The sequence below is a fragment of the Pinus tabuliformis genome, chromosome 2_2 (genome assembly GCF_031772625.1).
Source record: "Pinus tabuliformis cultivar Carrire ecotype Pingquan chromosome 2_2, CPIR1, whole genome shotgun sequence".
NCBI lineage: Eukaryota > Viridiplantae > Streptophyta > Pinopsida > Pinales > Pinaceae > Pinus > Pinus tabuliformis.
This window is the reverse complement of record NC_142300.1, coordinates 1179412987-1179431205: the sequence shown is the minus strand read 5'-3', so window position 1 is coordinate 1179431205 and position 18219 is coordinate 1179412987.

Here is an 18219-nt window from a genome sequence, read left to right as displayed (position 1 = left end):
AAAATATCCCCATCCTTGTAAAACTAAAGCAATGTTCAAAAATATAAATATCACAATGAAGTGCAATTTGTTTCAAAATTAAGGGTAGTATTTAGCATTTCAGTTCAAAAGGTAGTGGTTTACTACAGGGTTTAACCTACCTTGTCTTATAACGACGTAGGCATGTAGTAGTTTCAATTAACATTTCTAAACAGTATATTTATAACTCTTTCAGTTGGACCTAGATGTGTAGGATTGGCTACATGGGTTTATAAGCATGATAAAGCCAAAATTTAAGGAAACAAAATAGAGAATTTAGATGGAATATTTTTCTTACAAACTAAATATTGCATTGAAAGAATTTATATAACAAAAAAAATTTCCATGTGTTGGAGAAACCAAACCTTGAAAGAAATGTTTCATCACACTTTACAAAATGTAGCCTCATTAGCAACTCTAGTCTTTAGACTTTCTAATAATTCTTCACACTTCCAAAATAGTTTTTTTCCTTGGCATCCTCAGTTCAATGAAATATCCTCTGAGCACAATGATGTTCCTTCATGAGAGCTTCCCTATCCCAATCAGGGGCATAATGCTGAAACACATCCTTCACCCATCCTTCATCCTCCACAGATTATATCCATGAGCCTACTGCATAAAATATTTAGCATTTATAATAAACCCACAAATGGCATGCATGAATATTTGGGGGAGAGGATGACACACAAAACAAAATATCCCCATCCCTGTAAAAGTAAAAGAAGTTTCAAAAAATCTAAATATCGCAATGAAGTGAAATTTCTTTCAAAATAAAGGTTCTATTTAGCATTTGAGTTCAAAATGTGGTGTTTTACTACAAGGTTCAGCCTATGAAAATTCGAAAGCCCAAATTTCTAGTGCAACAACTGATTAAGTTCCTTCTATTTGTTAATTATTGAACAAAGTATTTACTGCTTCCTACAACAAATATTGAAACTAATACACTGCATCCTTCACCAAATAAAATTATATCCAGAAACAAGTAATTGAGCAAGAATGAAATACACAACACATCACACAATTATTTTTGGACAAATGTCCTCGAAAAGCCCAATGTTGGAAAACTGGTGCAACAGCTGAGGGTTTGTATTATTAAGCAGTAGTTTTCTTAATACAATATCTAGATGCCTTGCTATCTATCTAATACAGAGACTATGACTAACAAAATATTAGTGAGAAATACCTCACACTATCACTAGTGATCTGAACTGATATGTAGAAGTTTGTAGAATTTTTCTACAAATCAACTAGCTCTGATACCATTTAGAACTTTTTCTACAAATAAGCTAGCTCTGATACTATGTAGAAATTTTCCACCTGTAGATCACCTGGTAGTGCAATGTACTAAAGAAAAACACTTGATCTACTTCTAGAAAAAAATTAGCGGAAGCTTAATCGAACATGAGCAACATCAATAAGAACACATATAACTAATATAGAGAAATAAAACACACATAACACAGAAGAATTTAACCGGGGAAAGCACCTGCCTAAAACCCCATCTCTGTATTATCATACAAGTGGAAATATATTCTGAATTACACAAAGCCTTAGCTCGGAAGCTATCCAGCTCTCAGTACAATTCCTCTGCTGCTCATAGATAGTCAAATGCTTCTCACAAACCTTCTCCTTTTCCCTCCAAGCCTCCTATTTCCTTGCGCAATTTTCCTTGGGGTCCAGTGCTTCCACCAGTGTGAATTGGCCTCTTCACACACTCACTAACCTCTAATCTAACTGCACAAACCTGAAGGAGATAAATCCTCATCATGTATGAGCTTCATTTATAGGAAAAATATTCATCCAACTGATAGTACACTTTCCCTTCTCTAATCTCAACTAGGTCTCTATAAGAACTGACATGCATTAGTTATCCATGAGTGAATACACAATTATCTGAAAATAATAGTTGTCACATGTATGCATACAACTTGTTAAATTAATCTAACTGAACTTGACTAAGTTAAACTAAGTCATCTGATCCTCTCAATATAGAACTCATCCTTAATTCCTCAATCAGTGGATCAAATCAAGGACACATTCCCCAATCAATGGAGAAATAATTGCATGTTCTCACAAAGACTTCAAGTTTGCTTTTCCATCACTAATTAACTCATGGAGAATTAATTAATTAATATTCCAAATTGCTGGTAAGACCAAATTCTAATTTACTTCCTATAGATAGACCAGGGACTACTATAAATAGGAAGGGACCTAGCAATGCTATTTTTAGAAGATGTTATTTTTAGTAGTTTCACCTCTCACCAAAGGTGGCCAAAATGCTCACTAGTGAAACTATTATTTTTAGTAGTTCTATTTTTAGCACTTTCTAAATTTAGCATTTCTTGTTGCATACTTTCCAACACTCCCTCTCAACAAGAAAGGCTTCCTCTTGAACCCAATCCTGCAACTCTGAAATGTTCTGCATGCAACACATCTACCAAGTGTTGTTGCTCCAGTAACACTTAGAATAAAAAAACTTCCAACTGACCTCTATGTTGGGCTAGAAAGATACTCTGATGCTGAAGCTCTATGTGCTACTGACAAGTGCTCCCTCTCTGACCTCTGCGCTACTGCAACATCTCCATGCATCTTGTACCATTGCACCCTTCTCTGTGCTACCCTGCACAGTGCAACACACTTGTGCCTCTCACATTACTGCAACTTGCTTGCTCTATGTTGTCCTGGGATTCCCTACACTGTAGCTCTCTCTGCTGCTCCATCTGCATCTATCTCTACCCAATCAATTAGTTCTACTACTCCTCATTGGGGATCCTATAGCAAATTCAAATCAAAGAGGTTGGGTACCTCAAGGATCCTGCCCCTCCTCCTTGGGATGATCACTCCACATTGCCCCATCTCCTACCTGGAGGTATGCCTACATGTGATCCCTCAGCCCACCTGGCTCAAAGTTTTCCCCTACTGGAGGTCTCTGCATGAGTGGATGCCTCCATTCGGTCTCCTCTCAGCTTCCCCTGTTGTGGCTGCTCCACAACCTCCTGAAGCTGTTGCACCAATCGTGGCTCCTCCACAATTGTCTGAGACTTCTTCTGGCTCTGCATGTTGAGAGGTAATTTACTCTCCCTCTCAACCACCAAGTATCTAACCTTTGCCTTTCTCCTCAAGGATTTGCATGCATCTTGTACCTCAAGGGCATATAGGTTCTTGGCTAACATACCAATCTATTTCCACTTTCCCACTGTCACAATTTTTTTTGGAAAAAGAGTTGATTTTAAATCAACGATAGCTCCCTCATCCGAAATCCGATTCAGCCAATTTTTTTTAATTTTTTTTGGTGTTTTTCTGCAAGGAATCCAAATTTTCTACTTATTTCTAAACATTTTGTATAGAATTTTTAGATCTGCTCTACGAACTCTCAGCCCAAAACTCAAAACTTTGAAATCTCCTCTCATAATATTGTTCTTCCTTGATCACCTATGCTTTGATACCATGTATAATTTTGTAGAATTTTTCTACAAATAAGCTAGCTCTGATACCAAGTAGAACGTTTTCTACAAATCAGCTAGCTCTGATACCATGTAGAAATTTCCCACCCGTAGATCACCTGGTAATGCAATGTACTAAAGCAAAACACTTGATCTAATTATACAAACAATTTAGTGGAAGCTTAATTGAACATGAGCAACATCAATAAGAGCACATATAATTGATATGGAGAAATCAAACACACATAACATAGAAGAATTTACCTAGGGAAAGCACCTGCATAAAACCCGATCTCTGTATTATCATACAAGTGGAAATATAGTCTGGATTACACAAAGCATTAGCTCAAAAGCTATCCATCTCTCAGTACAATCCCTCTGCTGCTCATAGATAGTCAAAGGCTTCTCACAAACCTTCTCCTCTACCCTCCAATCCTCCTATTTTCTTGTGCAATTTTCCTTGGGGTCTGGTGCTGCCACCTGTGTGAATTGGCCTCTTCACACACTCACTAACCTTTGATCTAATTGCACAAACCTGAAGGAGATAAATCCTCATCATGGATGAGCTTCCTTTATAGGAAAAATATTCATCCAACTGATAATACACTATCCCTTCTCTAGTCTCAACTGGGTCTCTGTCAGAACTGACATGAAACAGTTATCCATGAGTGAATACACAGTTATCTGAAAATAATAGTTGTCACATGCATGCAAGCATCAACAAACTATATCTCATTAATTTAACAACTTGTTAAATTAATCTAACTGAACTTGACTAAGTTAAACTAAGTCATCTGATCCTCTCAATATAGAACTCATCCTTAATCCCTCAATCAATGGAGAAAATCAAGGACACATTGCCCAATCAGTGGAGAAATAATTGCATGTTCTCACAAAGACTTCAACTTTCCTTTTCGATAATTAATTAACTCATGGAGAATTAATTAATTAATATTCCAAACTGCTCGTAAGACCAAATTCGAATTTACTTCCTATAGATAGACCAGGGACTGCTATAAATAGGAAGGGACCCAGAAATGCTATTTTTAGAAGACGTTATTTTTAGTAGTTTCACCTCTCACCCAAGGTGGCCAAAATGCTCATTGGCCAAACTGCTATTTTTAGAAGTGCTATTTTTAGCAGTTCTATTTTTAGCACTTTCTAAATTTATCATTTCATGTTGCACACTTTTCAACATGATCCAACCACAGAATGGCTTGTGCCTTGCTACCTTTGCATAAACACTAAGTAGGACTAGCATCACAGCTTCTAGGGATAACATCACCCCTTCTGTTGATCGATTTTCCTCTAAGAATTCGATTCTATCCTCCCGGTCTCACACCCTAGCTTCTAGCTTCAGAAATCAATATCTCCTGCAAAAAGACGGATCTCCTTAAAGCTCTACACTGCCTCTGCCATGCCTCTCCTATATCTTTCTCTCCCTCTTATGCTGAGTATTCCCGGATCAGGAGAAATCTATAATCGAAATTATCCCTACCCCTCACTTCAAGAAATCACTTTGAACTTCTCTCCAACAATTATTGCAATGCTCTCTTAAGAAATTCGACCTTTGATTTTGCACTCGATGTGTTTTCCAAATGCCCATCAAGCCTCCTCTTATAATCCTCTAGCTGAGAACCAACGACCCATATTATATTCTACTCAATGGCTCAAATAATTTTTTCTTGATCCTCATCTTCTTTTAGATGTTTCACCCATAGTTTGATTAATACCCTTTAATTATTTTAATTTCCTAAGTTTAGACTTAGGCACCCATTAAAAATAATTAATTATTTTAATAAATTTGTTTCTGGGTGGAATTTCCTAAAAAAATTTATGGGTATTTTGGAATACATGTGTCCAAGCCTCCTTGCAAATATTGATGCTTGTAGCACATCTGATGCTACCAGAGATAAACACTCCCTCTTAGCGAGGAATGTACTCTAGTAATGCAACCTACTCAAGCATCAACCTTTTCTGTAACGTCTCCCTCTATGTTGTTGATGTCTAACATTGCTTCCCACTAACTTCTATGAAAATGATCCATTTTTACTACTGTTGACCCTGCCACTACCAACACTATATCTGTACTACAAATCCCTCTCAAATTACATCTATGTTGTTGTTGGCACTACCACTGCCAACATTGCATCTGTACTGCAACCTTCTCTAAATGTTGCTTCTACTTCATCAACAACGGAAACACATCCAAAATTACTAAACAACTATTCAGGATGATGCATATGTTTCTAGAGTTTTGACTGCTGCTAGTTTCTACGCTGCTTCTAACTCTGCGCTCTACCAACAAAACTACTTCCAACTCTGATCTATGTTGCCAGTCTTTGGCTCTCCTAGCGACTGCAACTATCACTCTGGCACTCCTTTGCACCAACTGACACTGGTCCATCATGTTGCTTTTAATCTGGGGTCCCGTAGCAAGGTATTGATTCAAGAGTTGGACTCCTCGAGGATATTTCCCAACTAGAGCTCTTTCGAACTATAGTTCTAGGTCACCCCACCTCTGGGAAATCATTAGAAACTCCTCCTCGATATATGCACATGTACCTTCAGATGATGCTTCTCATGCTTATCCTTCTTCTTGAAAGGACACTGTGTAGCTTAGTGACAAAGTTCACCACACCGGAAGCACTTGATCTTCGAAACATATTTCTTCCTCTTCCACTTCTCCTATTGGCCCTTCGATGCAAGGGTTGCATTCCCTTCCTCATCCTTTCACTTTGTCCTACTGTTGCTGCTACTACTATCATTTTTTCACTTGACTAACTCTCTCCTCATCTCTTCCTGTTGAAGAGTAGCCCTTGTCACTTCCCAATCCCAAAGTCTCTCTTTCCCTAGGATAATATGGACAAAGACTTTCCATTCTTCTGAGATTGAATTCGGGGCCAACCTCACCATCTTGGTAGGCTGAGGTGTTGAAACCACAACTACAAATGAGTCACGTATCTCTTGAAGCTTCGTAAGGAATGGATCAATGCGTTCCCCCTTCTGCATTTGCATGGATCCCATCTTCTTCTCTAAGTACATCTTCCGCTGCTTGAAATATCCTTCGTATAACGTGGCCAAAACTTCCCACATTTGTGGAGTAGTATGCTTGTCTGCAATCTAACACACTACATGTACCTCACTCCATTGAGGATCTACCTCTTGGCCTTCACCATCTTGGCCTTGTACTTCTTGAGCAGTTCTAGATCCATGGGTACAACTAACAAACTGTCGACATAGTTTTTGAGATCGTGCTCATCTAGAAGGCATTAGATCCTTGCCTTCTAGATCAAATAGTTGGATGAACCCTCCAACCAATCTTGATCTTGCAAACCATTAGCTGCCATCTCTACCAGTGAAATGTCAAACTTCCTCCTCTCTCCTCTGCAGTACTGTTGGGATAGCCTACGCACTGCCTGCTTGAGTTATTAGACCTTATGCTCCCTGTTGCTACTTAGAAAATGAGAATTCAGACTTCTTGGTTGGAATTCCTCTAAGGAATAATTCCCTCAAAAGTGTCTCTCTACTTCCTTCTGACGTTTTTCTACCCAACCACTGCTGCAGAAAATTGTGTCACATAGAAACCTCCTTTTTGTTGAAGCTTCTGAGCTGCTCCTTTTAACACTAGGAAACTTCAACCTAGAATTCTTACCTCCTTGTCGACTCACTCAGAGAGATCCCTTCCTCGAAAATTTTCCCTGTTGGCCTTGACTGTGCAATCCCTCCAAGGATTTGATTTTCTACCTAGTAACGCAATACTTCGACCTTCCTTCTCTTTAGTGTTGGGTTCTTCTAGCTCCCCTCCCTTTCTTCACCTGCAACTTTGATACCATGTGAAAATTTGGAAGCCAAAATTTCTATTGTAGCAACTGATTAAGTTCCTTCTATTTTTTAATTACTGAACAAATTATTTACTACTTCCTACAACAAATATCGAAACTAATACACTGTAGGCTTCACTAATTAAAATTATATGCGGAAAAAAAGAAAAGTGAGCAAGAAAGAAATAAAAAACACATCACACAATTATTTTTTGAAAAATGTCCCTCGAAAAACCCAATACGAGAAAAATGGTGCAACACCTAAGGGTTTGTATTATTAAGCAGTATTTTTTTAATACAATCTTTGGATTCCTTTTTGGCTGTCCAGTACAGAGAATATGACTAATAGAATATTAGTGAGAAATACCTCATACAGTCAATGGAGATCCTAACTGATCCAACCACGGAATTGCTTGTCCCTTGTTGCCTTTGCGCTACCTCTATGTAGGCCCAACATCACAGCTTCTAGGGACAGCATCACCCATTTTGCCAATTGATTTTCCTCTAAGAATTCGATTCTATCCTCCCAGTCTCACACCTCGACTTCTAGTTTCAGAAATCAACCTCTCCAGCAAAAATACAAATCTACTCAAGGTTGTGCATTACCTCTACGTTAGCCTACGATGCCTCTGCGTCAACCTACATAGCCCAACATAGCCTCTATGATGCCTCTCCCAGATATTTCTCTGCCTCCTCTGCTGAGTATTCAAGGATCATGAGAAATCTCCAACCGGGACTATCCATGCCCCTCACTGCAAGAAATCACTCCGAACTTCTCTCTGGCAACTACTGTGCTGCGCTTTTCAAAAATTTGATCTTTGATGTCCCACTCGATGTGTTTTCCAAATTCCCATCAAGCCTCCTTTTATAATCCTCTAATTGAGAAACAATGACCCAACGTAGATTCTAATCAATGGCTCAGATCATTTTGGCTTGATCCTCCACTTCTTCTAGAAGTTTCACCCACATCTTGCTTAATACCCTTTAACTATTTTAATTTCCTAAGTTTAGACTTATGCACCCATTAAAAATAATTAATTCTTTTAAAATAATTGTCTTTGGGTGGAGTTTCCCATAATGATTTCTGAGTAATGTGGAATACATGTGTCGAAGCCTCCCTGCAAATTTTGAGGCTTAAAACACATTTGATGCTACCATAAATCAACACAACCCAACTTGTCTTATAACCACACAAGCAAGTAGTAGATTTAATTGACATTTCTAAATAATATTTTTATAACTCTTTTGGTTGGGAAAAAATACCTAAGACTTGCTACATGGGTTTATAAGCATGACAAAGCCAAAATTTAAGGAAATAAAATAGGGAATTTATATGGCATAGTAGGCTTACTAACTGAATATTGCGCATCAAAAGAATTCATATCACACTTTTTTTTCCATGTGTTGGAGAAACCAAACCTTGAAAAAAATGTTGCATCACACTTTGCAAATTGTAGCCTCATTAGTAGCTCCAGTCTTTAGACTTTTTAATAATTCTTCAGACTTCCAAAATAGTTTTCTACCCCTCGAGTCCTCACTTCCATGAAATATCCTATGAAAAGAATCAAATTCCTTCACGAGGGATTCCCTATACCAATCAAGGGCACAATGTTGAAACACATCCTTCACCCATCCTTCATCCTCCAAACATTGTATCCATGAGCCTATTGCATAAAATCCTTAGCATTTATAACAAGACCACAAATGGCATGCATGAATATTTGGAGGGAATGATGTCATAAAAAAGCAAATATCCACATCCCTATAAAAGTACCACAAGCTTCAAAAAAATCTAAATATCGCAATGAAGTGAAATTTCTTTCAAAATAAAGGTTCTACTTAGAATTTTAGTTCAAAAGGTGGTGTTTAACTGCAAGGTTCAACCCACCTTCTCTTATAACCACATAGGGAAGTAGTCGATTCAATTGAAATTTATAAACAATATTTTTATACGTCTTTTGGTTGGGCCAAGATGCCTAAAACTTTCTACATGGGTTTATAAGCATGATAAATCCAAAATGTAAGGAAAGAAAATAGAGAATTTAGATGGCATAGTAGGCTTACCAATTGAATATTGTGCATCAAAATAATTTATATAACAAAACATATTTTTCATGTGTTGGAGAAACCAAACCTTGAAAGAAATGTTCCATCACATTTTGCAAACTAAAACCTCATCAATAGCCCCAGTCTTCAGACTTTCCAATAATTATTAAAACTTCCAAAATAGTTTTATGCCCTTGTAGTCCTCACTTCCATGAAATATCCTCCGAACACAATCAAATTCCTTCATGAGGGATTCCCTATCCCAATCAAGGGAACAACACTAAAACACATCTTTCACCCACCCTAATAGTTCTGATGTCCTCTTACAGACCCTACACCTAAAAATAATTTCAGATGACACTATACCACGCTCCCTATTGGGCTTCTAATTTTTCATAATTTTGTTGATGAAACCATCCATTTTCATATCATTCCATTCACCCATTGTCATAATTTTTAACCATGTTTATTCATAAACGCACCAAATTCCCGCATACATGTTTACATGGTTTATTATTATTATTTCCATTATTTTTAATGAATCAAGAAGAATTTTGCATGGTTTTACTAATGACAGTTTAGCCAGTTCAAGTTACTGCAGATTTGTCAAGTTTCCGTAGCTACCTCCATCGTTGAGGTAGTAGCACCACTCTATAATAAAATCCAACACTTGGAATTGGTTTGTAGAGGCTCCAATATGGATTTGTATTGTGTGGATACCCAGGGAAAGATCAAGGGAAAATCACAGCAGTTTTGACCAGTCAACTTCAAATGCATTTTCTAAGAAAAAGAAAGTGAATCTCATAAGAAAAAACATGGGTTTTCTTCATAGCGATCCTAGTTTCATTTGCCATAAACAATTTTCCTGAATTAGTTACCATTTGGGATATATTTCAGGTTCTTTGGATCCGTATTTTGGAGGCCACAGAGCAAACATTGCACAGATGTGTCAATAAACACCGAGTCAACAAAAAGAGGTTGGAATGGACAGTGCTTCATTAAATTTGTGGCAACAAGTTGCCCATTCAATTATGATCCTTAGCCATATGAATCTCCATGAAGTTACATTGAAATCACTATATAAACATTCCATTGAAACAGAGAGGGGTGTGTAATTTGGAGGTGATTGTGACATTTTAAAACTCTATTTTTCATTCCTTTGTAATGAAGAAGTACCTTGAAGACTTGATGCGCAGCTAGCTATTGGAGTAAATTTTTGATACCACTTGTTTGTGGAGGGCCCCTACAAACAATGAAGGTTTTGCATTTTGCATTTTTAATCTAATTGTTTTCATGTTTTTATTTTATCATTTGATGTTTTTATTTTCTTATTAGTTATAGTTGTTTCTAGAATTCCATTTTATCATTTTATGTAGATGTTTATATATATTTCCTTTTTCATTTGATGGATATTCATTAGTCTTTCCTTTTGAATTGATTACAGAGTAATTCATAGTTTTATTTCTAGAAATAGTAGTGATTTATTTCTGAGTAGTTTTATAGAGTTCATAATTGATTTATTTCAGAACATTGAGTGATTTGTTTTCCAGTTAAGTTATTTTTAGAAAGGCTTGAGTAATTTATTTACAGGTTTATGAATGATTTCTTTACAGTTTCAAAGCATTTGAATTTCACAATTGAAATGATTTCTTTGAAAAAGAATTCAATTGCATAGCATGAATGATTTTCTTATTGTTCCATTTTAGAACTTAGTTGTGCAATTTTCATTTCATTTAAGCTTCATGTAGGAATTGATAGGACAATAATTTTGCTTTTAGAAATTTAGATGTGTGCTGCAATAGATCAATTTAGTTTCTTTAATGAGATAGTGTGAATTTTCTTAATTTCATTTTGCAAGTGTGAGTTTATTTTAATTTCATTTGACAAGAGTAAGTTTATTTTGCAAGTGTGAGTTCTTTATAGTTTCATTTTGTTAGAGTGATTTTAATATGGTTCCATTTTTTAAGTAAGAATTTTGCTTTAGTTTCATTTCATTAGATAGGAATGTTAATTTCACTTTGAAATAGGAATATAAAATAAATCTTAGCAATGATTTTTTAATAACTCAATCATTCATATTAATAATCAAATTTAATAAAAATGGCTTCTAACGTATATTGTGCACTTGCACATCACAAATTTACTAACTTTGGTTGATAATTTAGGTAATAATTTAAGACAATTAAATTGACATACATTTTGGCCTCCTCATCGGGGAAGTGTATATAGGAGTCCTTTTACTTTCATTAAAAAAAAAAGAATAAAATTCAATCACCTACTACCCCGACTATATCATGTGTTGCATTCAATCACCTACTACCCCCATTATATCACGTGGTGCAGTAAGAGCCACACATCCACATCATGAATTCTTACTTTTGCAAGTAGAACAAGAGGTGAAAAAGAGGTTGAAGAAATGGATGGAGATGATGACAATGGGGAAGATCCTTTTTGTATTTCCCATTCAAGAAACTAATATGAACGTTCATATGAAGAACATCCCTACATTTGTACTTCCTACAATCAAATGTATGAGATCAAAAAACTCAAAAACCTTTATTTTTAAATTTGAAATAGTGTGTATATGGCTACTCATTACACATTCAAAAATTGAAGTTGTTTCCGGCAACATTGAAGGATAGAGCTCTTAGATGGTTCATGAATTTAAGAACAAATTCTATAAAGACATGGGATGATATTAAAAGAGTATTTTTGGAAAAATATAAATATTATTGAATACACCATGACCTTAGAAATGAATTCTTTAAGATGAGATAACTAAAGGATTAAAGCCTAGAATATTTAGTGGAGAGATTTACTTATAATACGAAAAGATCTAAATTCCATAATTTCGGATCAGACACATTATAAAAGCTCCTGCTAAATACTATAAGGAATGAATGGATTGATATTCTTAACCTATTTGGAGAAGGATATGTCTCTCAATTGTCATTTCAAGAGATTTGTGAACTATGAAAGAACATATCAAGAGGAAAAACAAAGTATGGAAGATCCACTCAAGATCCAATTATGGAAAGAGTAATTAAGTCGACATCAAGATTGGTAAGTCAAACTAAAGTTAACAATTTTCTAGATATTCTTTGTAATTTAAATGAACAAACTGATATGCTAAGAATACGAAACAAGAAAAAAGTTTAGAATGTTTCTTCATTTATATTTTTCCCTAAATCTAGAAAGAAACATGCTTTGCATGACTGTACACTTGATAACATTAAAATTTGTGAAATTTGTATAGGATCACATACTACTAAATATTGTCCCTCATTACTAGGGTTAAAGGTAGTTTACCAAGGAGAAAATCAAACACTGGAGCAGTCTTGTTGTGTAGCTCCATGAAGACCATGGTAGCCTCATCAACCTAGTATGATGCAAGACCTTAATTCTCAATTTCAGTGTTATGCACAACAATCTCAAAGTAATTGGAAAACACCCTTGCCTCGGTAACCTTTGAAATATTAATCCCAACCTCAAAACCAACCTTAGAAACCTTGTCCATCTCAATCCCAACCTCAAAACCAATCTTGGAAACAAGGTTGGTAAGGGCCTTACAGAGGAAATCCACCATATCCTCAATCTTTCCCTCACTATCCTCAATACCAATATCAATGTTATCCATACCATTCACCTCCACCACAACATTAGTTTCACCCTCAGTTGACCTCAATTCAACCTTTCTGATTACCACCCACATAAGCACCACAAAAATCCAATCCCACTCCACTACCTAGACAACCATTTCATATCCCCAATAATAAAACACCTCAATCCACTTACAATGTTGAGGTGTTTCAAAATGATTCACCAACTTCCATTGAAGAACAACAATAAGAAGAAGAAGATTCAGATAAGGTCAAACAATCATCAATGTCTATCGATAAAGAGAAGTTGTTGGAACCTGAGATTGAAATTTTTCATGCATGCCTGTCACCAAATTCTATGAATGGAGATCACATCTCTGAAAAATTTCTTGGCATGATAGCAGGAAACCAAGGAAGACAAGATTACATTGAATCTTGGTTCAAGGCAGTCATTGGATCCCAGTATTCCATTCTTCAGTATCTTTTGACATCATCTCAATCAAGACAGTTGGTCTGTCATATACTAGTACATATCAAAGAGTATATTTCAAACCTGCATATGAGTTTATCTATCATCTTGTTACACACATGGTTCCATTGGAAGTATTCATATACTTTAATGATATTTCTTTTTCAAGTAGAGTAGGACATATAAAAAAATAAAAATTAAAAAAGTAAAGAGAAAAATAATTCCTATTGTGAAAACCAACTTGCTAGCGCAATTGGACATGAGCTTTGCTTGAAAACTAGGAAAATGGAAAGCAAAGTTCACAATAAGTTCTACAATTTTGTGATGGTTTCAATATTTTATTATGGTTCTTCAAATCATTTTTGGTTCTATGCTCAAGTTGGCTAATGTGAGATTCCTTAAGGCCCACCTTCCAACAGATCTTGTCCCATTGACCTCAACACCTTATCTAGGATCAAGATCATAGATTATTTGGAGTGCCTTGGAACTTGCATACATCAATGGAAAGCCTCCTCATTGACAACAATGGGAATACAACAATGTCTCTTGATTGTCAGATGTTGTAGGTGACTCGACTTCAACGCATTCATTCATCCCTGTCAAGATGCACTCAGGTACCTTGACACTCATTTACATTATCACAATATATTTTATTGGTTTCTTGTAGCAGCATGTTCATCTTGTTTTTCAACAGTGCCATGATGGCACCATTATAATGCTTTTTCATTCATTTCATTTTCAATCAAAACAATAAAATTGGGCCTATTTCAATCAATATGCATTATGTTTCATGGTTTCTACTTCAGCATGCAATACACAATCCAAATCAGTAGTTCAAACTCAAAGAAAACAACTCTCTACAAAAATTGACATTTTCTGCAACAACTACGAAAAGTTTCACTTTCTACAGTTATTGCTATAACATCTTGTTTTTGTTGTAGCATCTTATTCCAGAGGCATTTTTGGCACAAATATTGTAGGGGATTAGAGCAGAAATTAAAAAAAATATAAAAAAAAACATTGAGCTTTTGTGTTTTCTCATAATATGGTAAATTGAGTAACATGCAGGCAAAGTTCCAAAAAAGTGCAATTTTCCAGGACTTGTTGGGTGTGGAGCCTGATTATCTTCTGTATTCAAAGGTTTCAGCCGGATGTATACCCCAGGAAGACTGTACACCCCTCCACGCGAGGGGTGAGGGGGGACTTGTCCCCCCCGCGAGGGTCTAGGGAGGTAAATCCTCCCCGGCTGGGGGGTCCGAGGGCAAGCAGTCCCCCGGCGGGGATTCGGGGGTAGCATCCCTGAAGCTAAAAATAGATCTAAAATTGCCTTGTAAAAGTCTAGTAATTTCTAGTCAACCTGGGCCATTCATTGGGCGGATGATCTGACGGTAGAAGTTATGTTTAACTTAGGGTTTTTTGCCCTAGAAGGTAACCCCTCACTATATATGAGGGAATTGTGTTGCATCTATGGACATCTGTATTTTGAGTGAGGAAGAGAGAGGAGATTAAGAGCGAAGAGGGTGTTACAATGGATCTGTTGTAGGTTGTATCTCTTCAGTTTGCTGGATAATATAATAAAAGAAGAACTGGTTGTTTCTCTATGGACGTAGCCCAAACTGGGTGAATCACGTATATCTGTGTCTCTCTTGTTTTATGCATTTTCTGTTTTGTTTTAATATTTCTGCAATATTTTATGTGTTCCATTGCTCCATAATATATAATTTTCTAACAACTAGTATCAGAGCCGAAGGTCTATTTGGCTGATAAACTCGAAGGAGAGAAGGGTTCCTGGTTCGAGTGGGAGCAATGGTGGAAGATGGTAGGTTTAGGGTCAAAAAATTCAACGGCCAAAACTACGAGCTATGGAAGATGTAGAAAGAAGATTATATGCATCAGAGAGATCTGTACCTACCATTAAGCGAAAAGACAAAAAATCCGACAAGTATGACAGACACATCATGGGATATTCTCGACAGAAGGGCACTTGGAACAATACGACTGTGCCTAGCGGCATCGGTAGAGTTTAATATTTCGAAGGAAATGACAACACAGGGTTTAATGTCATCATTGGCCAAACTATATGAAAAACCCTCAGCCTCAAATAAGGTATTTCTTATGAAGCGTTTATTTAATATGAAGATGTCAGAGGGTGGATCTGTTCCTGATCATTTAAATGATTTTAATACAGTTACAAGTCAATTAATTTCTCTAGGGGTAAATTTTGATGATGAAGTTAGGGCTCTGTTATTTCTATGCTCATTGCCAGAAAATTTGAATGGTTTAGTTATGGCCATTACTAATTCCATCTCTAGATCTAGTACTTTAAAGTTTGATGATGTTGTTGGTGCAATCCTTAGAGAGGAAATGCAACGGAAAAGCTCCAGTGAGACATTAGGTAATGCTTTGACTGCAGAGACTAGTGGAAGAAAAATGGAAAGAGGAAAGAGCCTAGGATATCACAGTAAGTCAAGAAAAGGTAGATCCAAGTCCAGATCGGGGATAGTGTGTTGGAAATGTGGGAAGAAAGGACACCTGAAGAAAGACTGCAAGTCTCAAAAGGGAAAAGAAGGAGATGCGCAGCAAGAAACTAATCATGAAGCGAATATAATAGGTGATGTGTTGCAAGATGCTCTGATTCTTTCATTAGAAAATGTTATTTATGCATGGGTGGTAGATTCAAGGGCCTCATTTCATGCCACACCTGATAAGAAACATTTTCATGATTATGTTCAAGGAGATTTTGGACAGGTTCAATTGGGTGATGATAAACCCTGTAAAATCGTTTGAATGGGTATAGTTTTCATAAAATAGAAAAATGGAAATCAATGGCTATTGAAGGAGGTAAGGCATGTTCTAGATCTGAAGAAAAATCTGATTTCAGTAGGGCAGTTGGGAGGTGAAGTTTGCGTAATTACTTTCACAGATAAAACTTGAAAGGTCACTAAAGCATCCTTGTTAATAGCAAAAGGAGGAAAGGTTGGTACATTGTATTTATGCAATGGTATTTCTAATTCAGTTAATGCTTTAACCTCTATAGGAGAAGATATGGCATTGTGGCATTATAGGCTTAGGCACATGAGTGAGAAAGGGATGAAAATTCTTCACTCAAGAAATTTTTTGCTAGGTTTGAAGCATGTTGATTTAAAATTCTGTGAGAATTGTGTTTATGGAAAACATAAGAGAGTCAGATTCCTTAGAGTTGGGAAAGAAAAGAAGAGCGAAAAATTAGAGCTTGTGCATACAGATGTATGGCGACCTGCCTAGGTATCATCTCTTGGTGGCTCTCATTATTATGTTACTTTTATTGTTGATGCAACCAGAAAAACCTAGATTTATTGTATTCGAACTAAATTTTATGTATTGATACTTTCAAGAAATGGAAAGCTTTAGTTGAAAATGAGACAGGGAAAAGGTTGAAGTGTCTCAGATCAGATAATGGAGGTGAATATTGCAGCAAAGAGTTTTAAAGGTACAATTCAGAGAATGGAATTCACAAACAGAAGACAGTTCTAGGAACACCACAAGAAAATGGTGTGTCAGAAAGGATGAACAGGACAATCATGGAGCGTGCTAGGTGCATGAGATTGCATGTAGGATTGTCTTTACAATTTTGGGAAGATGCTGTAGATATTGTTGTTTATCTAATAAACAGAGGGCCTTCAAGTTCCTTGGATGGTGGTATTCCAGAGGAGGCATGGACAGGTAAAAAGGTAATCTACTCATTTTTAAAGAATTTTGGTTGTGAAGCCTTTGTCCACATTAATAAAGAAAATAGAACAAATCTTGAGGCAAAATCAAAGAAATGTACCTTTATTGGATATGGTATTAGTGATTTTGGTTATCACTTATATGATTATGAAAATAACAAAATCATTAGGAGAAGAGATGTAATACTCAATGAAAAGGTCTTGTATAAGAATCAGTTACAGGAAAAGAAATAAGAAAAAGAAAACAGAGAATACACAGTGCTTGACGATATCACAAGGGATGGTGCCTGAAAATCATAATGATCAACACCCAGAACAACAACCAAAACAGCAAAAAGCACTTCAAACACCTGAAAGTGGTGTTAGAAGATCTACCGGGATAAGTAGACCCCCTGAACAATACTCTCCTTCATTATATTGTGTAATGTTGACTGATTCTGGTGAACCATAATGTTATGAAGAAGCAGTGCAGGTAGAAACCAGGAAGAAGTGGGAGAAAGCCATGAAAGAAGAGATGAACTCCTTAGCACATAACGAGACTTGGGACTTAGTCAGGTTGCCTACAGGTAAAACAGTGCTGCAAAATAAATGGGTTTACAGGCTAAACAAAGAAGATGGAGGAAAACAGAGGTACAAAGATAGACTTGTAGTGAAGGGGTTTGCACAAAAGAAAGGTATTGATTTTGATGAAATATTTTCTCTTGTTGTTAAAATGACTTCAATCAGAACTATTTTAAGTCTAGTAGCAGCTGAAGATTTGCATCTTGAGCAGTTAGATGTAAAGACAACCTTTCTCCATGGGGATTTGGAGGAAGAGATATATATGTAGCAACCACAAGGATATGAGGTAGAAGAGAAGGAGAAACTAGTGTGTAGGTTGAAGAAGAGCTTGTATGGCTTAAAATAGGCTCCAAGGCAGTGGCATCAAAAATTTGATAGGTTTATGTCTGAACAAGGTTATACTAGATGTCACTCTGATCATTGTGTTTATCTCAAAATAAAAATGATGGCATCTATATTATATTGTTATTGTATGTAGATGATATGCTTGTTGCAGGTTCTAACATGCAGGAAATAAATGTGCTCAAAAGGAAATTGGCAAACTCAGTTGCA